Below are 13,080 nucleotides of genomic sequence, written 5' to 3' on the forward strand. Positions count from 1 at the left end.
CCATATTAAATGATTGTAGTTCTTATTTGTACTATACTTATAAATAGAATTTCCCTATTTTCAGAAAACACATAGAATCATTTTGCTTTCAAATACTTCATAAAAAATGTATGTACGAAGGGACTTCAAAAAGTGTGTGGAAAAATTCCATTAGGTTTTCATTCCATTTTTCCTTGAACTTTGTGAAGCCTCCTCATATGTGTGTGTTTACCGACACACAGACATGTACAAACACACACAGAGAATGATGGAGTTAATTGGATAAAATGCTAACTATAGGTGAACTGAGGTAAACAGCATAGAAGTATTTGTGTAATACTCTATTTTCCATCTTTCTGTACACTTAAAATATTTCTTCCCTAAATTCACAGGGTTTGTTAGAGACAAAGGAGGGAGACTAGAGTCACATGGTCACTGTGTGAGCCCAGGTTGACAAGAGAAACAAATCCATAGACACTCATACATGTGTAGTAGAGGACTTTATATCAAAGAGTAATTCTATATTAAGAAAACATCTTCTCCCAGTCCAGATCAAGCCCATAAGTCCAGTATTAGCCCATATGTCTGATACCAGTCTATAAAGTCCTCTTCAGACTCACGCAGTCATGCAATAATGCCAAATGCAGGAAGATCACAGGTTAGTGGGAGGGAAGTCTTGTGCATGCAGTGGCCGGGAGAAACATCTCAGTGCTGGCATGGTTCCCCTTTGGTTCCTCCAGCTCCAGGACTCTGGCTCCATCAGCGTGTAGCTCCATGTGGCTTGTCAGCAGAAATGTCTCACAGGGAAGAGAGTGTGTGTCCCACCTCCAGCGAGCTATTTATCTCCATAATGCCTCCAAATGAGGTCATCAAGCTGGGACCTGATAGACAAGCTAAATTCCACCCCTTCACTCTTAATAGTCTCAAGTTGACACCAGATTAACTACCTCAACCACCTACATCGCTCCCTGCATCTGCTCTTCCTGCCAGGCTTCCTCTGAGCTTTTCTGGATAGAGTCTGGCCAGGTAGTCAGGGCAGAAGCTTACAGAGATGGAGAAACAGTGGGGCCTTCTAGGTGTCCCTCCCCATTTCAGAGGATGATCATTTTAGTAACCCTGGAACTGAGGTCCTCATGTGGCAGAACAATCGAGTTCAGGATGAGCATTTTGACAGGGACACAGATGCAGGAATGATCCCATTCTTGAAAAGGATCTCACTGCCCATGTAGATTGGGCTTGGGGTCATTGGGAATGCCTTCCATGCAAGATTAAAGAGGTTGCCTTTAATATAGTGGGAAGCAAATGCAGGGCACAACAGAGGGCAAGACACAGGATGGTGCCTCCTGATAAAATCTGAGACAAGAGCAGCCAAAGTAATGGGTCACGAGCTTAAACCCAGTGCTGTGGAGCTCTGTAGAACAGAGGTCTACCCTTCCATACCATGGTCATCGATCAGCCTTTCCCAGGAAGCTGAGTAGCCCAGGGTGTTGCCTGCTTCTTCTACCATAGGCTTGCATCAGCTGGAAGCAGACTTCAGTCCCTGCCACACCAACAATTGGTCTATAGAGGGAGGTGGGGTGGGACCAGGCTCCTGACATGCCACCGTCACCCTTGTGAAAGCATCCACAGATATCATCAGTGCCTTCTCTTGGGAGGAAGTCCTTGGAAGACTGGCTAAAGAACAGACTGTGTGTAGTTAGTCAGGAGCTCGGTTGGCTGAGTGACCTTCAGGTGACAGTCCATGCAGATTGTGTTTTGGGGTCATTAGCAAGTGGGAACCCATCCACTGTGAACAGAAGCGTATCTCGCCTGGGTCTGGGGGCTCTGAATAAAGAGGAGACATCAGGAAGACAAACACAGGACAACTGTGAAATTTCATGATGGTGTGAGGAGTGGAGATGCTGGCTGGTGTCTGCGTGGCCACACAGTGGCCCACAAATCATCACAGTGGCAGGTGGCTGCCTCTGTGTGGGCCTCTGTGTGAAGGTGGGTTGTGTCTCCCAGCTGGAAGCTATGGGTTCTCTTCTCAGTGCTCCAGTTCTCTTCCGTCAGGCAAAGTGAGACCACCTGGTGCCCTGCCTGGGATAGTGACACTCAATCGGGACCACCACATGGCTAGTGCTCAGAGCGACAAGATTCCCACAAGGTGGGGGCTGTGGAGCAGGATGATGCTGTACACCAACTAGGGCCTCATCAGTCATCAGCACACGGCTGCCACACTGAGTCAGCACAACCTACCACCTGACCACGTCAGTGGGATCCTCAGAGGCCAGCGGCCCACAGTGCTCAGGTCTGCAGGCCGGATAAACTTCCTAATTCCAAAAAGGATTGGCCACCTGCTGGGCTGACAGACACTGCCCCAGCACAGGCGCTAAGGGTGGCAAGGTACCATGGACTCTAGCCGGAAGGAGCCACCAGAGCAGAAAGCAGATGGAGAGCCAGCAGCCCAGCCTCGCCATGCCTCCAGAGCAGTGTGGATGGAAGCAATGGATATGCAACACTTTTCCAAAGGAAAACTTTAACGACTGAAAAACATAATTCTGACAGTTGTCCTTCACCTTAACTCCCCTTCCCAGGAATAAGCCAATCTCAACAGTTGGCAATGTGCATTTCCTAGCCCATTTGTATGAATTTTTAAACAAAGGTTTATGGCCCCAATACCAGTAAGTATAATGATACTGCACAAAAGAAGAAAAAGTGGAAAAAATAAAGGGGAATAAAAGGCAATAAAGGTGAATAAATGGTAAGACCGAAACTCAAAAAAACATCACCTAACAGAATTTCAGAAATGTTTCAGGAAGCTCTTTGGCAGAAGGCAAATAACAACAGATGGAAATTTTCACCTACACAAAGGAATTAATAATGCCATAAATCATAACTATGTGAATAGACAAAAAAGAAATTCTTTATCCCATTTAATGTCTTTCAAAACATTTGACTGCATGGCAAACATGGCATATGCCATGTATGTAATAGATGCAGAAGTCAATGGTATGCCTATGACTGCACAAAGGGCCTGAGAGGGAGATATTGCTGTGCAGTTTTCACATAATAGCAAAAGATATTATTTGAAGGTAGACTGCGACTGGTTCAATTCCACTAAAAATGAAATGAAAATGCATCAATCATAAGCCAATGGTGGAGATAAAATGGAACCATCAAATATATTGAATTAATATCAGTAACAGAAAATAAAAAGATGATAGAGGACCGATGGAAAACAAGTTTCAAAGTGGTGAACTTGAACTCAACCATCGCGACAGTAACTCTGGGTGGAAATGATCAGAACACGTCCCGAAAAGATAGAGATAGTCCTTCAATGGTTCTCAACCTTCCTCATGCTGCAACCATTTCATACAGTTCCTCGTGTTGTGGTGACCCCCCCCCCAGCCCCCATAAAATTATTTTCATTCCTATTTCATCACTGTCATTTTGCTACTGTTACGAATCGGGCGACCCCTGTGAAAGGGTCATTCAACACCACCCCCAAAGGGGTCACGACCCACAGGTTGAGAACCGCTGGATCAGATGACAAAGCAAAGTCCAGCTAAACAGTGTCTCTAGAAGCCAACTTCAGATACAACATGGGCAGGTTAAAAATGAAAGGAAAACGTATCATTGTAGAAAAGGTCACAAGCTACAGCTTCTATTTGGGGTGATGATGAGGTTTTCATAGTGGGCAAGAAAAATATAAAGCTTTCATTATCCACTGGCAGTGGGCTGTATATATAGAAAATCCTAAATAACCTACACAATAATCATTGTGTATCACAAATATGATGAATGACAATAAATTGGCATTTATAATGGTTAAATTGGCAGTTTTGCTATGTATTTTCTACTACAATTAAAAAATCAGTAACTGTGACTCATAGTAACAGTCTAAAAAGGAGAAGCCACACCATCGCCTCAATAGATGCAAGAAAAGCATTTGGCAAACTGGAAAAATGCAGGATGACTTAAGAGGCAATTTGGAAACTTCATAAGTGAACTAAAAATGGGGGGGGAAATGTATCAGAGAAAACCACATTAAATAAATAACCCACAATAACATCATCCTTAGTCATTTACGTGCTTTCTCCTTAAACTAGAGAATAGGTGAGGCTTTCCCCTCCTGCCCTCCTATATACCACACTTCCGATATAACAAAGTAAAATTGAGCTTCCTTGGATAAGACAAAATAAACATCATTACCCACTGGCAACGTGGTTGTGTATATAAAAAATCCTAAATAATCTACAAAAACAAAACAAATGCACTTCCGCCAAGTCAATTCCAACTCAGAGCAACACGATAGGCTAGAGAGAGTACAAGGAGCATAAAGCCATGCCTTTCTCCCACAGAACACCCAGGGGTTGACCAGCTCACTGCCCAAACACATACCCCATCACCCCAGAGTGCCTGCCAGGAAGCAGTCACAGGACACAAGGTCAGCATACGGAAATAAATTTTATTTCCATACATGAGAAAATCATATTTCAGATACATTTAACAGGATAGGCTGATCTTGATAGTGAAAACCACAGGGATTCCCCGGGGAAAATGAACAAAGGTACACAGAGTGAGACTTAATACGTTCTCATTTTGGTTGACTCGACATCATTAAGATATCAATTCTCTCTACCTGAAGAGAGACGGATGAATCCCAATCAAAATCCCAGAGGACATTCTTGTCAAACATTACGCAGAAATGCAAAAGGCGAAAACAATTTTGGAAAAGAACAATCGCTGCTTGATTTCAAAACTCACAATAAAGGGGCAGAATGTTATGTTGCCCGAAAGAACACATCAAACAAAGAGAGGGTTCAGAACGAACACCACCACCCCCCGCCCAACAAAGGACCCATTGGTTTTCAACTAAGGCGCCAAGATATTAATGGGGAGAGATGCTGATTTAAACAAATGGCTAAAAATCAATTCACGGAAGATAAATTTCCAGCAAAGAGTTCTGTAACCATTTTTGTACGCAAAGGAAAATCCGAACCTTTATCTCACGCTGAATAGGAAAATTTATTCAAAATGTATTCTCAATCAAAATGAAAAAGGAACGGACAACAGAAAAGCAGGTGAAGGGAGACGTCGGGCACTGTAAGACATGACAAATAATAATAATTTATAAATTATCCAGGGTTCATGAGCGAAGGGATGGTGGGGAGGGAGGGGGTAAATGAGGCACTGATACCAAGGGCTCAAGTAGAAAGCAAATGTTTTGAGAATGATGATGGCAACAAATGTGCTTGACACAATGGAGGGATGGATGGATTGTGATAAGAGTTGTACGAGCCCCCAATAAAATGATTTTTTTAATTAAAAGGGAAACATTGAGAACAAAACAAGTGGGGAAGATCTTCATGAATCAGCTAGACAAAGATTTCCTAGGTAGAAAACCACATGCACAAAACATGCATACAAATTAATGAATTAGCAATGTCACCAAAATATGAAACATTTACTTCTCAAATACATAGTCTGAAAACGTCAAAAGGCAAGTCACAGGTTGGGAGGAGGTCTTTGGAAAACTTACATCTGTTTTCAGGTATCTCACAAAAGAATTCTCACAATGGTGGAAGAGGACCGACTGCCTGGTTTTTGAAATGGCCCAAAAAAGATTTGAGCAGACACTTCTCCCAAGAAGACATCCTGAGACATGCAATCCCGTGGCGGAAACAGTTCAACATCACTAGTCGTTTGGGAAATGCAGATAAAACCTCAACCACGACACACAGCTAAGACGTAAAGAACTGGCCGCATCAAATGTGGACAAGGAGGCAAGCCAACTGGGATGGTTGTGTGCTGCTGTTAAAATTCAAACACGATGGCCGCTTTGGGAAACAGTTGGTCATAAAGTTAAATAGGCACGTGTCCTGTGGCCCAGCGACTTCACTTCTAACCTGAGAACAATGAAACTGTGTGTCTACCTGCAGACATGAATGTTCATATCGTGCAAAGCTGGAGACTAACCCGATGTCCATCACTGGGTCACCTTGCTTGCCTATCCCAAGGACCCAGGAGCACTGACGCAGGCCACAGCCACCCGGACGGACGGAAATGCCATTCTGCCTCTTCTTGCCCTGCTCCCTGGCCGGCCCTCGTTCCCTGGCCACTCTGCATTCCGTGAGATCAGCAACTGCTTCCTCTTTGCCGCCACAGCTGCAGAGCCTGGCAGATTGGGGGTGCCCAACAAATATTTGTTGGATGAAGGAATTGCATTGCCTTTTGGTTTCCATGCAGTTCTCAGGTATGCCAACTTTGCTGATGTATGCCTGGGTTTTGAGTTCATTTCTCCTGTGCTGTTCTGGTGAAGAACATCCTTCTGGCCGGTGCCTGGTTGGCAGCGTTTACAAGGACCCTGATGAAAGCTCCTATTGGCCTCCTCTTGCCTCCAGGCCTGTGAGAGATTTGAGCCAAGATGTTGGCCAGCCCTCATTCAGGCTCAGGCACAGAGCCAGCCCCAGCCCTGGTGTTCAAATGATATGCTCCTTTAGCCGAATGGGAGAGGCTCGCGAACGTGCAGTTTGGCTATTGCAATATGTTCTGATCTTTTGTCTGTGGTTTGGGCTCCCGGAAAGTCACGAGTTTGCAAAGAAGAAGGCTCCTGTCAACAGGGAGGCTGGACAGTGGTGGAAGGGCCGGTGCTAAGTCACACTGTGACCTGAGCCAGGCTGCTACCCCACCAAGATTGGCTGGGGCCCTTCTTTAGACATCCCTCCCATCCCCTTCCAGATCCAAACAGACCTTTCAACCTCGAGCTTGTAGTGTTTGGGCCTCCAGATCTGAGTCCCCAGAGGCCCATGTCACCCTAGGACACATGAACTGAGCTTCCATCTCCTGGGAACACTGATTTGCTTTTAATTCAGCTAAACATGGGTTCTCGGGTCCTGGCTCCCACAGCAAGGAGGCTCGCCTGCCCCGAGAGCGATGGCCCCAGTGATAGAAGTGACTCCAGTTCAGTGGGACAGCAGCCAAGGAACATGCTTTTTCTTGGAAGAGATTCCTCTTTTCCCTCTTTTATTTTTTCTGGTTAGGTCGTGTCCTCCCTAACATAAGCCTGCTTTTGCTTTTCTTTATTTAATTAACTGCCTCCCTTTTATCTTCAAAAGAAGTACTCTTACTCCTGGCTTGATGAACTGACCACTGATGTTGTAGTAGATGAGGCGTTGGGCTGTCAACTGCAACATCAGCAGTTCAAACCCACCAGTCCCTGCAGGGAGGAAGGTGAGGCTGTCGGCTCGTATTAAGATGTACAGCCTTGGAAACTTAAAGAAGCAGCTCTACTCTGTCCTATAAGCTTGCTATGAGTGGGAATGGACTTGAAATTGTTGGCTTGGTATGTGTGCCTGCGCTGGCCTGCATGTATAAAACGATGCACCAGGAAGACCAGAGGAAGCCTAATCTATGTGTCACAGGATCAGGGAGTTCCAGCCTCCTGGTCACTCAAAAACTCAAAGCCATCGAGTCAACTCTGACTCATAGCGACCCTACAGGACAGGGTCGAATGACTGCTGTGAGCGTCCGAGACGGTTTTCATGAATAGACAGCCTCGTCTTTCTCCCAGGGAGTCCGTGGTGACTTCTAACTGCTGACCTTTGGGGTTAGCAGCCCAATGTATAACAGCTCTCTCACCCGGGCTCTTTCTAGAGAGAGTAAACGTCATGCTAACCGAACAACAGTTCACATTTCTAGAGCACATACTGGCTCAGGCGGTGTGTTTCCTTTCATCCATAAAGAGAAGCCTGCTGCTACGGACCCCGCCTGACTCATGAAGACACTGAGGTTTGTTAGGGTTCAGTAACAGACCCACAGCCCCGCGGCGCGAGGTGTGATGGAGGTGCGTGTCAACCACAGCAGTCTGACTCCCGAGTTCTACTTTTCCTAGTCGCACGGTGCGATGGCTGGCGTCCCTCCAGGAATAAACCATCGCATCATGAGAGGCAGGAACTTCCCTCCAGAGAAGTCAGCGCTGGACTCTGGCTGGGAGCACTAGGTCCATGCTTTGCAAACGTGGCCTCTGGGTCTTTCTCACCCATTCTCTCACCCAGGCCGTGGGAACCTGACCCAGGTTCCTTCAGGGGGGGAGGGACGGAGAGTAGTTTTCTTCTCCAGGGCTGCGAGAGTGGTCACTCTGATGGGAAGAGAGCCCTCTCTGGCTTTGGAGAACACGATTCCTTGGTTCATCCATCAAGTCTTACAAGTACCAGACTTTCGGGGGCGGAGAAAGCTAGCCATAGACTCTGGCTTCGTAGAGAGTCTGACAGAAAAACAAAAAACAAAAACAAGACAATACATGAGAAGGAACAATTAGGTGCCGAGAGAGCAAGGCTGGTGGAAGTGCTGTGTGTGATTGGAGCCGAGGCCTGGGAGGAAGACGTTCCACCACTGAGAAGTCAAGTCAGGGAGGGAGCATCAGCGAGGACATCCAGGGCCCAGAGGCAAAGACCAGGGCAGCCCCAGCAGTGCAAAGACCTGGGTGGAGATAACAGAGAGCTAGAGGGAAGGATCAGGACAGTGGATGAGCGGGGATTTTGCACAGCACTGTGAAGGCAATGAATTCCCTGAACAAGAAGAAAATGTAAGAACTTCACAACATCCACGGGGCGGAGGAAATGCTCAGCTGTAGCTGTCCCAGGAGATGTGCAATGATCATCCAAAGAGCCGGGTGAGCTCCCAGGGACTCAGTCAGAGAGAGGGCCGTGGGGACTTTCAGGGCTCTGCTGCTAGGCACACAGAGTCCAAACAGGTTTTTTCCCCCTGTTTTGTTTTCTTGTGTCGTTCATTCTCATTGGTAATGTCAAACACGCTTCTCACCAGCTTTGATCTATAGGAGCTTGATTACATCCAGCTTCTGCTAAAAGAAGTTTCTTTTTCTTTTCTGGTTCCCCAAAGATGTGTGTGAACTGCTTTCCTTCCAGGGAAAGTACTTCATTTTGCAAAGTTGATTTGCTCTGAGAAGTAAATTCTCACTGGCTTTGAAAGCCTACCATCAAGTGTGTTGGTCAACCAGGAAACAAAAGCAATCACAAAAGAAGGCACCCTCGAGGCGCCCCAACTTTTCATCACATACCCCAACAGCAAAGCAGACGAACACTCTGCCGTTGGAAAGTTGGCACGTAGCTACGAGCCCCCAGAAATCTCTCTGAAGTTTAATTTTAAGCTGTTACACAGACCTGGCATCCACTCTGTAGTTTATCAGTTCCTTTTAAAAATGAAAACTCTGTTTCTTTTCCAAATCTTGGCGTGAAGTTGATAATCCAGGATGGGGATCCCCATGGAGCAAGAAAATTCTCTTTACTTGTGATCATTCCACATTGTCCAGTTCCTTCTTTACCCACAAAACTAGCCAATGGTGCCTGAAATTTGTAGAAATTTTTAAAAATATCTTTTTTATGACACTCAGCAGTCCCCTCCCCCATGATAGTGATCCCACATACAAACCAGAACCCTAAAATTCCTCGTGTATTTCTTGGGGTCTTTGTCGCTGTGGTTCTAATCTGTAAAATGGGGGCAGCAATATTCTCTCCATCAGGGTGCTGCAGAGATTGAATTGAGTCGCTGGGTGGAAAGAGCTGGGCAACACCGAGAATCCTCTAGACGCTTGCCTCTCCCCGCAGCCGCCTCTCGGTGCAGTTTAGACAAACTACAAAGGAAGAGGATCCATTTTCTAAATCAACACAGAGCTCTTCACAGACTGGCCTGCAGGTCAATACGTTTGCAGCTTAAAATCGATGATTTGGGCGCATGAAAAAGATGCTTAAAGCCATCAGTCGTCATCCAGGAACTGAAAGGCAGCACCATCGTGACTTACGCCTTCACCCTCACTAGGAAGACTGCTATCAGCCGCGCAACCTTGAAACTAACCAGCATGGGCAAGGGTGCGGAGGGAGTGTTTATTGCTGGTGGGACCATAAAAGGATACAGCCAATATGCAAAATAGGCTGGCACCTCCTCAAAAAGTACGACATAGAATTATCATAGAACCTATGAATTCTACTCTTAGGTATACGTATACCCCCAAGGAACTGAGAGTATGAGTGCAAGTACTTGTGCACAAATGTTCATTGCAGTATTATCTGCAAGCGATAAAACATAATAAAAACAACCCAAGTGTCCATCTACAGTTGCATGGATAAACTGTGGTGTACTGAATATTATTCAGCCATACAGAGGAATGAAATCCTGATAGATGGCAAAATGTGGATGAATTTTGAAGCATTGTACTGGGTGAAATAAGACAGATGCCAAAGAACAGTTATTGCATGATCGCATATGAAGCACCTCGAATAGACAAATACATGGAACCAAAATTTTATTAAATTATTAAGTTTATTAAATTATTGGTCTCTGTTCACTAAAAAAGAAAAGAAAAAGGAAATCAAACACTCAAAGACCATTCCAATCAGGACGCCCCTAAACATGGGCCCTAATAGAAGGGGAAGGAAACGCAGAATAGAACCTCAAATCCCTTAAAAAAAACCACACACACCCGCCACACTTATGCGACTACTTGAGACTGGAGAATTCCTTATTGCCTTGAGTTATTCTTCAAATATTTAACAGATAGTAATATCTGAAGTCACCTTGTAGCTAATTAATAAATGGGCTCAAAAAATAGTGAATATCATCCCCAAAGTACTATACTACTTTAGAAATAATCACCTATCTGAAACCTAACAGTCATCAATTCCTTTAAAATAGAGGACAGAGTGTGCAGGGGTAGGGAAACTAGATGGACAGAAATGGAGCAATCAGAAGACAAGTAGTGAGAATGTTCATGCATTGGGAGGGATGTCACCAATGTCATTGAACAGCTTGTGTAGAAATTACCGAACTGGGATTAACTGCCGTATAAACTTTTACTGAAAACACAATAAAATTTGTTTTTACGTCTGTTCATGGTTACAAAAAGCTGTGCATAGAGCAAATGGGGAGTTATAGCTTAAGGGCTACTGGGTTTCTGTTTAGGATGATGAGAAACATTTGGAAATTGGTAGTGCTGATGGTTGTCAGCATGTCATTCATGTCAATAAATTGTATGGTCAATGTGCTGTCATGAAATGCTTCCCACGTGAAAAAGAAAGTGAAATAACTTGATTAATGTTCTGTAGCTTTGATTTCTATTTTCAGTTCCCCTGCTGACCGATGTGAGCTTCAGACATTCGTTCATTCCCTCTATGCTGCGGTCTATCTGAACACTGCACTAGTACCACTGACTTGTACTGAGACTTATGAGACATTCGAACCTGCATCAGTTCTGCTATTGTGTGTGCTTGCGGTTTTTCAACCATGCTTTCCTACGTGTGTTCCAGAAGCTTGAGAGAATGGGAATTCCTGGTCTTTGCTGAACAGGGAAAGGACGAGGGGGGAGGCAGTGAGCAAGCATGCTCAAGGGGACACGGTGACACGAAGCTGCCACCTAAGAATGCAACTGTCTCTGACTTGCACTCATTCCAGAAACCAGCAATTCCAGAAAGTTAGCACGCTCTCTAGTAGCCTACAAACAACTCCCTGCGTATCTCTCTCTCCTCAATTTTTGCACAAATCTCTCACTTATCTTTTAAATCATTGTGTACCAACAAATGAAATTTTAAATGTGCTATTAAAGTAGATGAAGGTATACTCTCTTTTCAAGAGCATAATGAGAACGGATTGTTTATTCTATGTGTAAATCAATGAATTCCATTAGGATTTGAGTGAGATAAAAGTTCAAATTATTCTTAGGTGCAGTAAATTGCAATTTGTCATTAGATTCTTAAACAACAAAATAATTTAAAAATAGCTAGCTATAAATGACTAATAATTTTTATAGCCATGTTCCTTTTTACAAGGTCAATTTCTCAGTTTAACCATTTAAAATAAATTTCTAAAAGATTTGATATATATTATTGAAAAAGATGAAACCTAGTTACTAATGAAAAACGCCTTCCTCACCTTGGTAAAAAGGGGAAAAAATTGCGCAAGGCACTGGAACAACCTGAAGATTTATTACTTTTCTCTGATAAACAAGGCAGATGAAAATGGTACGGGAAGTAATAAGCTAGATATACAGGGTGACATTTCATCGTGCACATTTGAATTCTCATTAGTTAGGTGTTCGACGTGGTCACATCATGCAACTATCCTTGCCGTTTTCATTATTTTATTCATTTACTGCCAGCGTAATAACCCTGAGAGTAGAATCTCATAAATATAACCCTTTACTATTTAGGTAACGTTTTCATATGGAGTGGGTTACTGGTGGGGAGGGGAGAGACCAAGGGAAACGTGGCTGCCTGATTGTCACACAAAATCAAAGCTATGTCCTTAAGAATGAAGCTAGTGCGCCCGGCCCGGGGCTGGACTCCTGCAGAGCTAGATTGCTTCTGGGTTCACTGTTGCTAAGAATTATTTCTCACTGTCTGCCCAATGCCTTTCTGAAATGACCTGCGCAATCTTTCACTTAAATTGCGGGATAAAATCGTCTCCTGCACATCCCGAACTGCTACGGAAATAGACCCATCCACTCCAAGACAGAACGCTAGCTTATGTGCATAGTAAAAGGAAGGCAGATAGAGACGAGGCGCTACATTTCTGTGTAGGCGTCCATTGCTGATGATAATTAGTGAGCATCATCTTTTGCCTTGACTTGAGTTGCTAACACGTGAAAACCTATTTGCTGCAGTTGCCTTCTCAATATCAAGGCACACAAGTTCCAAATAAACACAGACAGGGAAGAACCAGTTTAATTTCCACAAAATTATTATCAAAAATTTTTAAGTGTTTGTTAATATTAACCAAAATTATGTAAATAGTAACAACGGTGACACGCCTCTTTTTTTTTTTTTGCATACCGTCTAAGTGGCAGGCACTGCGCTCACCATTTTACATGATTGACTCCTTTATTGTCTGTGAGCAGCTGAAAGATGGGTCCCTGGATCCTAGCAACTCCGCACAGGAGTTGCAGGTCAGATCATGTGATCCATCCCTCCTTTAATCCTCATAGAACGCTATGAATAAAAACTGCTACTCTCCCTATTGTGTAGATGAGGGTTAGGGTCGTTACATCACACCTGGACATTCAGTAAGGAGGACAGCAGGGACTTGACACCAGGCATTTTGTACTTCAAG

General features: G+C 44.3%; 1 pseudogene; it reads left to right on the forward strand.

Moving 5' to 3' along the window:
* Positions 1-2,090: 2,090 nt before the first annotated feature.
* Positions 2,091-13,080, forward strand: part of LOC101662365 — a 14,637-nt pseudogene continuing 3,647 nt past the window's right edge.

Source organism: Echinops telfairi, unplaced genomic scaffold (assembly GCF_000313985.2).
Source record: "Echinops telfairi isolate 266 unplaced genomic scaffold, ASM31398v2 ScPeMD7_7461;HRSCAF=8499, whole genome shotgun sequence".
NCBI classification, from domain to species: Eukaryota; Metazoa; Chordata; class Mammalia; order Afrosoricida; family Tenrecidae; genus Echinops; species Echinops telfairi.